At 37.1% G+C, this 11392-nt stretch overlaps 1 long non-coding RNA gene across 1 annotated transcript; it reads left to right on the forward strand.

Moving 5' to 3' along the window:
• Positions 1-285: 285 nt before the first annotated feature.
• On the forward strand, positions 286-1142 carry LOC133805008 (uncharacterized). Its single transcript, XR_009878748.1, has 4 exons — positions 286-363; positions 448-689; positions 769-984; positions 1050-1142. It is a non-coding gene; the product is annotated as an uncharacterized LOC133805008 (long non-coding RNA).
• The last annotated feature ends 10250 nt before the right edge of the window (positions 1143-11392 follow it).

Genomic DNA, 11392 nt, shown 5'->3' on the forward strand with positions numbered 1-11392 from the left:
CCTGAAAATTAAACATAAATTAAATTAAAATTAATATTTTCAATTATAAAATATATTACAATAAATTCATGAAAATATTAATTAAAAATTAATTTATTTTACACTTTAAAACTAATAAATTTGCATTTTTGAGCACTAATCAATTATTATAGTGATAATTAAGTGGTAATTTTATAATATGTTGAAGTAATTATTTTTAACAATAAATAATTTTATATTGTCATTTTTAACTGATAAATGTAATTTTAATATCGATTAATTTGACAGATATGGCTGACGTTATTGCTCAATCTCACGGGGGTGATGGTGGAGGATGCGATCCTCCACGTGGACCGTCAGATATCCCAGCTGATTGTGAACGAGGTAATACTTTACACATTGATATACTCCTTAAAATTTAACAATTAATCCATATTAATTTAAAAATATTGAATTTGCATACAATAGCGCCTCCAAGTAAACGTGGACGCCATAAGGGATTGAACACGCGGGAAAAGAGGGAACAGTTGGGGCGTCCTCTCCCTCTCGAGTGGGATGTGCGGGGGAGAACATATAAAGAGATCGGAGAGTACAGCTCAAATTTCTCAAGAGAGCTCGGATTACTTGTTCGACAGTACACAGATCCGGACTGTCCTCAATGGTCAAAAGTACCAAATGCCTCGAAATAAAGAATACTTGCACATTTGGAAGTAAGTAGTTTATGTATTTTTATGTTAATTCTCATTTGATGTTATATATGATATTTACTAATAAATGTTTGTAAATTAGGATGATTTGTTTGATATTGGGCGTACTAGATATGGAGAAGGGCATATGCCTGGGATCTTGAGAGGCATTGATACTTCGTGTGCTAAAAAGTATTCTGACTGGAAGTACGATATTAAAGAGCATTTAACGATTAATGGGCCACAAAATCGTTATGGTGGTTGCACGGATACGCAGTGGCAAAAAGCAATTGATTTTTTCCGACGCCCAGAAATTACGGTATTAATTTCTTGCTAAACTTAACTATCTTAATTAAATATATTACTAACGATAACTTTTTGCAGAAACGTTCTGTGGTCAACAAGGAAAATAGAAGGAAACTGAAAGAGCTTAGCTATGGAGGTTCTCAGTCAATCCCAGCTTTACGCTATAAAAAGGTTAGTTAATTAATTATTTTTTAGTTTATTTTTCTTATTTACGTTTAATTATTAATTTTATAAAAATATATGTACATGACAGCGCAATTTAGAGACTGGGCAACTTGAGTCCATCCCGGATAGCTGGATGGATACTCACCATAAATCAGGCACAGGGTGGGTGACAGAGACAGCCAAAAATACTTGGGTACGTTAAGTTTTTTTAAACATTTTTCAAATTTTTAATTGTTTCAAAATTTTAATTACATTATACATTGTATCACAGGAGGAATTGCGTGCATACCGCGGCACACAGCAGACACAGGCAACTGATACTGAGAGTTCCACACCAGTTTCGAGTGCGCCTGAAGATGAAGACATATCTTTGGTACAAAATGTCTTCGGAAAACGACGGGGCCACCAGAAAGGATATGGACGTATCCTTAACATAAGGGACCGAACTCCATTTGATTTTCGTCCTTCACAAACTAGAGATGAAGAGTTGTCTGAGATGAGAGAGCGTCTTCGACAGTTAGAGGAGCATGTCCGGACTCATTGTATCACGCCAGGATCTCAATCTGTCCCACCACCACCCGATGATCCCGATGTTGGAGCACCGACTCAGTAGGACTTATGTATGAATTTTATTACAATTGACTATTACATTATCATGTTTAAGTCAAGTCTTTATTTTGATTTAGCGAATATACTCTTATGTTTTTATTTATATCTTTAATATAAGTGTTTTAATTTTATTCTATTTTTTTATATTTAATTCAAAATAAATAAATAAATAAATAAGGGAATAACAAATATAAAAAAAAATTGGGGACAAGTCTATACCGAGGACATTGTCCTCGGTATATACCACCAAGATGTCAGTATATACCAGAACGATGAGAAATTGAGGTTTGTTGTACCGAGGACATTTGTCACTTTCTACCGAGGACATTATCCTCGGTAAAACTTATACCGAGAACATTTTTAATGTCGTCGGTAGACGTTTTGTTTTACCGACGCGGCTGTACCGACAACTTTATACCGACGACATTGTCTCGGTAGAAGATATACCGAGGACATTTGGGCTTATACCGAGGACATTTGTTCTCGGTATAGGCCCTGATTTTTGTAGTACTTGTACAACAAAGTATATTACAATCACAAATTCCAAACAAATAATCCTTAATCATCTGATTTTACAAAATTTAAAACATTAATTATAACTTGGACTACGTCACTCCTTGCACTACCATTTATCTGCGAGAGATAAACACCACAAAAAAAATTTGCACGCACATATATATTTTAAAGGGTGCAATAATATCCCAAGTGGGGATTCGAACCCACAAACCCAAAGATCCCAGCATAAAACCAGGAAAACCACCCATGTGCAGCGTGACGTACAATAATTAATATATTACTAGATTAGCTTGTTTATAAATTCTTTATGCTATTATATCTATTATTTCTATATTTATCTATACATTTTTTCTAAGTTCATAAATTGCAATGAGTTGTATGCTTAATTAGTACCACCAACATACACCCTTCTGATAAAGATACCAAAGTGATATAAAATATGTCTTTAGATATATATATATATATATATTATAAATATCTTTATTGTATAGAGGTAGCCTTTCTAGCTAGGTGATGCTTGTTATTGGCTGTAGTGAGGGCTGTTACCAAACGCTTTCGAACGATTGTCTGGCAGAGACAAAGGACAGACTAATGGTAGTGTACGTCCTCAGGAAAAAGTTCAAACTAGTATTCAACCTTCTTCAATTGGAGGGTTCTTGACTTCAACCGTAGAAAGTGTTTATAATATGTATATCTGTCGGCATAAATTTGCTGACAACTGTTGGCTTTTGTTGCAATAAATGGGGAATAGGATTGATGTATATATTGATATTTGATAATAATCATACATGTTAAGAGAGACCAAGTTGAGTGGGTTGTAAAGGGAGTTTTTATAGAAGATGAAAATAAAGGCAATGAGATAGTCATGAAGTGGAAAAGTATGGCACATGAGGTCTACTCAAGCCCTAGCTTGCTAGTTGGGTCATCTTGCCTCAATTTAGACAAAATAATTGATCAATTGTTCTTCCTTCTAAAGATAAAGATAAAGATAATAATAATAATAATAATAATAATAATCCATGAATAAATAAATAAATATATACATGTACATTTAAGCCTCTTCAGCGAGATAAGATAATAAGACGTTAAGTCTATCGTAAAGATTAATAAAGAAAGTGTTGTTACAAGACATCTTAAGATGTCTAACATTACGTAATATGACGTTTTTGTTGGGGTTTTATGTCCTAATTAAAACTTAATTTCTTTGTAATCTCATTTATTATCAATAAAAGAATAGAAATCATTTTTTGACTTGGTCAATCATTTTGCTCCCATGTTTTATTTTCATGATTATTTGTTTAATATAAACTTCGATTAAGTCCCGAGCATATAAATAATCATATTTATAATGATGTAATCAATGTGGAATATAAATATGATTATATGTTCAAACACAAGTTAGTCCTAAGATTAGTCAGTGTACAGGATTTACACTGACTTGCCAATCTACAATATGATCTACTTACACATTGTAGTGTTATGTTCTTTCCAGAACATTAGCAAAATAGATAAGATCAGATGTATTTATTACATCAGGCATGATCGATATTGACAGTAGATAAGATAAGTAAACATACTGTTATTATCTATTCTAGTCATATCATATAGTTGACCATAAGTCAATTCAATCTCAATTCTGAGCGGTTAGTATTCTAACTAATTGTATTATTTGAGTTCTTTAACTTGCTTGTTACCAACTTACCCTACAGACTAGCCCATACTTACATCTTGGGAACTCGGTAATATAATTGAGTGAGAATGTTAATCATAGATATGAACATCTATAACTTTTGATGAAGAAGTAAAACGATGTTTTTCTTTTAGTTTGGTTCAAAGTGCTAAATGATAGAGATCTCATTTCAGTAATTAATATTAGTTTACTGAAATATCATTTACAAGGAACTAAGTGTTTTAAGGATGAAATACAATGAGAGGTAAAATGATATTTTAGTCTCATCTCATTGTAGACCATCTATAGAGGATTGAGTGATAATTATGGTTGTAAAAATGGATAACTAATAACGTATCTATATTGCTTATAGAGCGTTCTATGAATTCAATAGTGCAATTTTGAGTCTTTAGTGGAGTCACAATGAATTAGTAAGTTGGTAAATTTATTTGTTAAATTTATGATAACTTATTGGAGCTTGATTTCATAGCGGCCCATGGTCCCCACTGTACCTTGGATAAAATCATCTAGATAGTCTCAATTAATTAATTTAATTATCAATTAGAATTATCAAAATTGGCCAGATCAATTTTGGATAGTTTCACAGAGTTATACAATTTAGAGAAGAAAATAGATTTTATGGCAGATTTATTATTTAAGACAAATTGGTGTATAAATTAATAAATAAGTTTAAATCAAGGTTCAAATTATAAATAATTAATTTGATAAAAGATTTAAATAATTAATTAATTAATTAATCAATAGAAAATAATACATACATTGAATTTAAGTCCAATGAGCTTATAATTTAATGAGAAATTTCACGGGCCTAAATCCCATGAGAATTTCGACCTAATAGCTGATATTATCTATTATTTTAATAATTTTTAAATTAAAATAAATGACCTAATTGAGCCTATACAAATACCAAAGAATGCTAATTGAGAGTTGAAATCATATTTTTGAATCACATGATTGAGAAGATCTATTCTTGATGCTCTAGGTTTTAGATTTTCTTTACAACATAAGTCCTTTTCTAAGCCTAAATATTCTCTTCTATTCTTTTTCTATTTGTATCTATCTCATGTGTTGAAAATTGTCCACTCTAATCTAGGTGATTCTAAGGATATTTTGAAAGGCTGTGAAGAAATTTGAAGATCAATTCAGTTTCTTGGTGATACCTCGCGACATGAAGGATTCAAGGGTTAGAGAAACTGAAGGAATGACTAATACATTACGTTACGTATAATGTAAGTATTCTTATCATTATATCTGTTTAAATTCAATTATAGAAATATGTTCTAGGTTGTCTTATATTGATGTGTTTAATATATGATTTATACGAAAATAATTAAAATTCTGTATAAGTTTTTCCAACAGTTTTATGAGTGGTTTTAGAGTGCCAACACTAATTATTAAATTATAGTAAGTAAGATCCAATTTAAGATTCAATATAATAAAATTATATCAATCATGTGTGTGTTAAGCACCTAAAAGTATTAATCTTAAAATTTATTTATCATATGTTATTTTAAATGTCTGATTATAAATATCATTTGTTGAGCTTTATGAAATAGGAAATATAGGCACCAACATTTTTAACCTAAGGATGAGATAAGTTTAGGCTCTTTAAGAATCTTTTTCTTTTAATTTCTGATTGATAAGTTCTATTTTTAAATCTATGGTAAAGGTTATATATTTTGAGACAATTTTTTTTATTTCATTTTGTTTAAACTATGCATTTTAATTAGATTTTGATCCGGGTACTTTCAATTTACTTTAAACTATGCATTTTAAACTATTCATATAAATTTACTGCTTTGATTTTTTTCTTTCCTTTTTTTTTTGGGTGATGTTTGTTTTAATTTAAATTTAAGTTTTGTTTAAATTTGATTTGTTGTTATTGTTTAATTTTTAAATTAAATTTATGTATCCAAGAAATAAAATTAACTTTAGTTCTTTTTTTTAAAAAAAAAATTGGAATTTAAAATTAATAATTAAATCTCTTTTATAAATAAATTTTAAATTTAATTATTTTATAACGCATGGTCCAATGAGGTGTTGTTACGTTAGTCTCACTAACATTTAATGACCACAAACTAACTGATGCAATAATTTCAGGACAAAAAAGAGTTTTGTTATATAAAAGAAAATAGACTTTGACCTAATTTTGTGGCAGAAGTTGTAAAAGAAAATAGACTATCAATGCAATATATAAATTTTGGGTCAAATTTAGTTAAAAACAAATAAATTAATGCTATATTTAGTCCAATATTTATAATTGTGCTTTAATACACAAGATATAAAATAACACAAAAAAGTTAATCATTTATTTAATATTTATTGAGAACATACAAAAATTAATTTTTTTATTATCTAAATTATGTACTCCAAGAAATTTATCATTAAAAAAATAATTAAAAAATGATATATAATTGGTAATTAATTGTCAACTACTCAATTATAATAATTGATAACAATATGGTAAATAAAAAAGTAACATTTACTGATGTACCGAATTTGACTCATGCTATATTTTGTGCCAAACTTTATACAATTTTTAGCATGTGCCAAATTTGGTTCTATTTTTTAGAACAATATTGGAGTTATACTTTTTGTAAGATGTGCTAAATATAACATTGCACCAGCTTTTTGGCACTTCATTCGAGATACTATAAGATTTAGAAATTTTGATGTCAACTTCTCATATTAAAATATCATTTACTAATAATAAATGGAAAATTTATACTTAGTACCATTTTTTATCTTAATTACAATAATAACATGAGTTATTTTTATTTACAATTATACCTTTAGTTTATATCGTTATTTTTACTTATTTCCTCTTTCTTTCTACCGTTTTTCATTTTGTTTTCCTTCTCTTTTCTTTTCTAAACCATGCTTTTTTTTTCTCTCTAACCATTTTTAAGGGCGACACGATAAAAGTCGCCCCTGATAAAATGCGCCTAATGGGGTACATTAGGGATGACTTATGTGTCGCCTCTAATATTTCAATATCAGGGGCGAAAGTTGAGATGTCGCCTCAAATATTTTCACATGTGGCGTACCTTTTGGTCGATATGTCGCCTGTTTACACAAAAAAGGTCACTGATGATGTGGCAAAGTTTACTTACACGTAGATTGACACGTGGCAGAATTAAAAGGCAAATGTGCTGTTCAGCCATCGACCAGAAGCGCACCCCCTCGTCGGTGTTAATTTTTGTCACGACCAGTTTGGTCGTGAAGCCCGATTTATTTCCTTTTTAAGTTGTAATCTAATATTAATTACATTTGAATATTTCTTCATAATTATCCTTGATACGCGGTTATTGAGGATAAGATAAGACACATTATCATATGTAACCCTCCTTGAGCCTATAAATATGCATGAAATAGCTCAAGGAAAGGACTTTTGGATTCATTTTAGCTTTCTTGCTTAAGATTGAGAGAAAAGGAGCTAAGGTGAGTTGTTACCATCTGATTGTATTACGCCTAAGGTCTGTGAAACTCAAGAACCCTAGTTCTTTGATCACAACTTTAGGATTCTATAATAACAATATCGTAAAGTGGACGTAGGTCATTACCAATCACTGGGGCCGAACCACTATAATTCTTGGTGTTTTTTCCTTTCCATTAGATTATCTTTTCAAGCATCGTGCTATTTCCTGTCGTATATTTGACTCCGTGTCATTGGCTAATTCGAGGGTCAACATTTTGGTCATTTCATTGAGAGCTTGTGAAAGAATCTAATGGCAAAAACATCCAAGAAGACTGAACAGGCCGCTGGCGCTGCATCATCCCAGCCTCCTCCCCCAAATGTGGCTGAGGACGAACCGCATTTGGAGTTTGATGAGGAGGAGTTAGATTCTGAAACCTTGAAGGCAACACTGGGGGTGTTGCAGGATGAGTTGGCCAATCAAGAGAATGCTGCAGAGATAATGGCGTCGCAGCAAAGAGAAATAGAACGCCAGTTTCAGGAGCTGAGCGAGCGGCAGGCTGAGATGGATCGTCGGCAGAGGGATTCCATGGCCGCCCTTGAAGCAGCCATCCAGCTGGCTAGGAATCAGGCTGCACCAGCCTCCCAGCCAGACCAGCCACCAAACGGGCCACCTCAAAGGGGTCCCAATCCTAGTCCTCCGCTCTAGCCAGTAAGCCCTCAAAGACCGGAGTAGCCACCTGTGGCTCAGGATGATGTCCCACCTAGGGATCCTGAGCAGCAGGCTCCATCTCAGGCTGGTCGAGGCAATCCCCCGCACCCGAGGCATAATAGGGCTGGGCAACTGCCCCGCAGCCCTAGACGCCCAGGGGATGAAGAGCCACATCCTCCGAGCAGGGGGCAGCGTCCTTCTGCCAACGGGAGGAACTCTGAGACAGGCTCTGCGGTTAGGGGCCCCCCATGGCATAACAATGCACGGGGACCCACCGACCAGTGCAGGCCTCCCCCTAATGCTTGGGAAATGCTAGGCCAAGGAGGCAACAAAGTGAATAGCCAGTAACACCATAGTCAGCCACGATTCAGAGATGGCCACGAATACAATGAAGCCGACTCTGGCAGAGGAAATGCTGGTCGGAGGAACGAAGAAAGAGGTGGAGGCAGGAGCCCCCCACCTAGAGAAGACCGACCAGCGAGCCATAACGCTGGGGGGCAGCCCAGGCAAAATAACGTCTTTAGTCGGCTGGGAGCCAGCGAGCAGTGGCGAAGAGACGATGATCTGAGGGACGTACTTAACGACCGCCGAGAAAGGCACGATGAGTACATTCCCCCGACACCAGAGGCCTCAGCAATCCCAGAAGCTGTTCAAGCTCAGATCGATGCCCTGAACCAGGCGGTGCATCAGCTGGTCGGGGGGCGAACATCCCACATTGAGTACGATCGTAGGAGAGGCACCCCCTTCGTACAGAGGATTGTTGTTGCTGGAACCCCCAGTAAGTTCAAAATGCCAACACTGCCAAATTTCGACGGATATGGAGACCTGGTATCTCACGTTAATAAGTTTGAGATACAAATGGATATACAAAAGGTGTCAGAAGATGCCTGCTGCCGCATCTTCCCGACAACACTGTCTGACACTGCCCAGGAGTGGTTCTTTAAGTTCCCTCCTACTAATATAGTATCATGAAAAATGTTCGTAAAGGAGTTTTACGGACAGATCTATGCGGGTCGCGTACACCCCATTGAGGCAAACCAACTGGTCAAGATACACCAAAAAGAGGGAGAGCCTTTGAAAGAATATGTTCAGCGCTTCATGCGAGCTGTAGTTGGAGCCAAAACTGTGGGTGATGAAGGTAAGATGATGGCCCTAACTGCTGGGGTTAGACGCCATTCACCCCTCTGGAGTAGCCTCAGAAAGAATGGGGTAAGAAGCACCCAAGAATTCTTAGATCGAGCTGATCGGTACATCAAGCTCGAAGACGCGATTGCCAACGAAGGGAAATCGCCAACAAAAGACAAGGGGCCCAAGGAAGAACCCGCCAAAGCCGCCAATGGGTCTGAAAAACCCAATGGCAACGGAAAAGGCAATGAGAATGGAAATGGTAGAAATGGTGGGAAACGGGCGAACAACGAACCCTCGACCTCCGAGAGTAAGCACCCCAAAGGTAGTCGATATGAACCGAGATTCACCAACTACACTGCCCTTGTTGAAAGCCGAGCTGAGGTCTACCAGGCGACCAGCTTTAGCATGCCCTACAAACGACCCGCACCTATAAGGAAAGATATCTCCAAGTGAGATACCACAAAGTTCTGTCGTTTTCACAACGATTATGGGCACGAAACTAACGAATGTAACCAGTTGAAGGACGAAATTGAGTTCCTGATAAGGCAGGGACATTTAAGAATATTTGTGCGAGCCGTGGGAGGTTCTCAGCGAGAATCTCAAGGTGGCAGCGAGTCGGCGCTTGCACGCCAACGCTTGCCACCTTTACAGCCAGCTCCTATAGCAGGCACCCTACTCACCATCTGCGGAGGCCCACATCTTGCAGGAGATAGTGGGAAAGCGAGGGAACGATATGCTCGAACCCTGCGCCACGACCAGGACATCGAGATGATGAGTGTTGAGGGTCGAGCACCAAAAAAGGCTCGAACAAAAGAAGAATCGATCACCTTCTCGGACGACAATGCCCAGCACGTGCGATTCCCACACTCTGATCTGCTGGTCGTGGACGTATAGATTGCAAACATGATGGTGAAAAGGGTGTTGGTCGATACAGGAAGTTCGGTCAACATCTTATACAAGTCTTTGCTGGAAAGGATGAAGTTGTCTGTAAAAGACCTGGAGCCACGCAACCAAACCATTTATGGTTTTTTCAGAGAAGGGCTCTCCCCAACAGGGTCGATTAGACTCCCAGTCACAGCAGGCACTGCACCTGCTAATAGGACATTACTCACTACTTTTATAGTAGTTGATTGTCCTTTGGTGTACAACGCTGTAATAGGGAGACCAATTTTGGTCGACCTACGAGCCGTCACCTCTATATGGCACCTCGCTATGAAATTCCCAACTGACGCAGGGATAGGATGCGTATTGGGAAACCAGAGGGAAGCGAGGGGGTGCTACAACGCCTCGATCACCAAGGCGAAGAAGGGTGTATTGAGAGATGCCACTGGAAAGGAGTTGCAAATGGCGACTAATGTTCAGGCCCACTCGGGTGATAATCTCACCAAATAGGGCGTTGCCCAAAGTGAGGATAGGGACTTAGATCCTCGCTTTGGGGATTTTGAAGAAGAAGTGGGACCCATCGAGGACCTGGAAGAGGTCCAACTCGATGAGGAAAATCCGACAAGAGTTGTGAAAGTTGGTAAAAACTTAGAGACAACAACAAAACAAGCATTGGTGGAGTTTTTAAGGAGGAACCAGGAGGTTTTTGCCTGGTCGCACAAAGACATGGTCAGGATAGATCCTGCAGTCATCAGCCATGTCCTGAACATTGACAAGATCTTTCCACCAGTACAACAAAAAAGAAGGCTGCCCGACAAAGATAGATCAAGGGCCTTGAAAGAGGAAGTCGAGAAGCTGAAGGAGAATGGGTTCATCAGGGTGGTGTTTTATCAATCGTGGGTCTCTAATCCCGTACTAGTACCCAAGCCGAATGGCAAGTGGCGTACGTGCATGGATTTTACAGACCTAAATAAAGCCTGCCCCAAAGATTATTTCCCACTCCCAAGGATCGACCAGCTGGTCGATGCCACTGCAGGGCATGAGATCCTCTCATTCATGGATGCGTACTCCGGGTATAATCAAATCAGTATGCACCCCTCTGATGAAGATCACACTAGCTTCCGGACTGATACAAGGCTCTATTGTTACAAGGTGATGCCTTTTGGTTTGAAAAACGCTAGTGCGACTTACCAGAGACTCGTCAACCACATTTTCAAGGAGCTGATCGGCATAAACATGGAGGTCTATGTCGACGACATGCTGGTCAAGTCGAAGAAAGAAGAAGGGCATGTAAGGGATTTGCA

This window comes from Humulus lupulus, chromosome X, assembly GCF_963169125.1.
Source record: "Humulus lupulus chromosome X, drHumLupu1.1, whole genome shotgun sequence".
In the NCBI taxonomy this organism is placed as follows: domain Eukaryota; kingdom Viridiplantae; phylum Streptophyta; class Magnoliopsida; order Rosales; family Cannabaceae; genus Humulus; species Humulus lupulus.